The following is a 2,514-nucleotide window of genomic DNA, read 5'->3' on the forward strand; positions in this document are numbered from 1 at the left end:
TTCCTATGGAATGGAGACATAATGCTAGCTATCCTAACGACTTCATCATGGGGAAATTCAGATGATCTGTTACAGACGAGAGCATCTTTGAAAAAACAAGCCTTTGTAGCACTTGTCTCCCAAATTGAACCAAAATGTATCAATGAAGCAATGGAAGATGAATCTTGGAAACAAGCCATGAAAGATGAACTTGATCAATTCGAAAGAAACCAAGTGTAGACCCTTACTAAAAGGCCGAAAAACTATTTGGAACCAAATGGGTCTTTCAAAATAAGCTAAATGAAGATGGAAAGGTCATCTGTAACATATCAAGATTAGTTGTTCAAGGATGCTCCCAAAATGAAGGTATTGATTACGATGAAACTTTACTCCGGTAGGAAGGTTAGAATCTGTTTGAATTATTTTAGCATATGCATCATATAAGCGTTTTAAAACTCTTTCAAATGGATGTTAAAAGTTCTTTCTTAAATGGTTTTATCAAAGAAGAGGTTTTTTGTTAAACAACCTCTTGTTTTAAAAATTCTTCCTATCCTGCTTATGTTTACAAACGCTCGACAGCGCGTTATGGTCTCAAACAAGCCCCTAAAGCTTAGTATGAGAGATTAAGCAATTTTTTACTCAATAACAATTTACAAAGAGGGAAAATCGACACGAATCTTTTCATCAAAAGATCTAGATCTTTTATTCTCATAGTTCTAATTTATGTCGATGATATTATTTTTGGAAGTTCTAACCCCTCTCTGTGTGAGAATTTTGCTAATCTTATGAAGGGAGAATTTAGATGAGTCTAATGGGAGAGCTCACCTTCTTCCTCGATTTACAAATTAAGAAGTCGACTAACAGAACCTTCATCTGTCAAAGTAAATATACTAAGGAACTCATAAAGAAATTCGGGTTGGATAAAGGAAATACTTTTGGAACTGTCATGAGACAGATGCACCAGGAAAAGATGTAGATGAAAAGATGTATCAAGGAATGGTTGGATCTCTACTTTATTTAACTGTCGGCCGACCAGACATTATGTTTAGCATGTGCAACTGTGCATATTTCCAGTCTGCACCAAAAGAATCACATCTCACGGCAGTAAAAAGAATCATTCGCTATCTAATTAGAACCACTGATTTAGGACTATGGTACCCTCACTCCTCTCACTTTGATTTAATTGGATACTCAGATGCTAATTTTGCAGGTGACAAAAATGATCAAAAAATCACCCATGGAACTTTCCAAATTCTGGGTAGGGATCTCTTGGCACAGTAAGAAGCAAACTTCAGTTGCTTTATCTACCACCGATTATGCATATCTAGTCATGGGAAATTGTGGAACTCAATTATTATGAATGATGCACCAATTAATTGATTATGATCTTTTGTATGAATTTGACCCTATTTTTAGTGATAATACAAGTGTTATTAATTTATCTAAATATATTGTACATCACTCCACGGCTAAGCATATTGATATCAAGCATTATTTTATTCATGATCATGTGGAAAATGGTGATTTTTCATTAGAATTTATCGATTCTGAAAATTAATTAGCTGATATTTTTACCAAACCCATACTTGAGGAAAGATTTTGCTTTCTCCGTAATTGTCTCGGTATCACCTCTTTTTATTAATGTGATTTATTTACCTTGTTTATGCTATTTTTTTCCTTGTTGTGTTGTTTAATTCTAACCCTATCATTTCTCCACCTCAGTAAATATTACATGTCGTCTGTCTCACTTTCCTATAAAACCCTCTCCATTCCCTCTTGTAACTTCAAGACTTTTCTTCTCCCTTTCAACTCTTCTCCTTCCCTTATTCTCTATTTATTTTCTCTATTTTTCTTTTTCCTTCACTCTCAATCATGATCAGAACTCGCTCAAAAGATTTGATCTTAATTATTCGAAATGTTTCTAATTGAACATTCTAACCTCTTCCAATTCCTCAGACGACTCCTTGGTTTCTCCCTCTCCATTGTTCAAAAGAAAGGCCTCATCGACAAAAAAGAACAAGGATCAGAAGAAACCTCGACCTAGTGCCTCTGGATCTCTCTCCCCCAAAGACATGCAAAGGTTTTGGGGAGTTGAACATAAAAACAAGTATGCCAGCTTTAAATCTCGACGAATTGTTCCTAGCAGGGTGATTAATCTGAGTCAGTTGAGGGATTCCAACTGTCCAGTAAGCTCTTTTCTCAAAGCTCAGAAACTATCTCTTATGTTTAGCATCTGTGGTCTTGATTTTTTTGAAGAGGCTATTTGTTTTCTATGCAAATCTCCGTATCTCTCATGACAGTGGTGAGTTGGAAACTCTTGTTATGGGTAGTCGTATTATTGTCAATGATCTCTTGTTTGAGGATGTTTTTGGTATAAAATTATCTGGTATAGTTCCATACATGAATGGCGTCTGGCTTGATGATTTTGAGGTAACCCTGGAAGGTTCTAAGATAGTCGTGGTTGAGCCCGGTGCTGACCTGTCTAACTTTGGTCCCTTATCCCTATGCTTTGAGCATCGTATTATTGCGCACATC

This window comes from Solanum verrucosum, unplaced genomic scaffold (assembly GCF_900185275.1).
Source record: "Solanum verrucosum unplaced genomic scaffold, falcon-dt-bn FXZP01000176.1, whole genome shotgun sequence".
NCBI classification, from domain to species: Eukaryota; Viridiplantae; Streptophyta; class Magnoliopsida; order Solanales; family Solanaceae; genus Solanum; species Solanum verrucosum.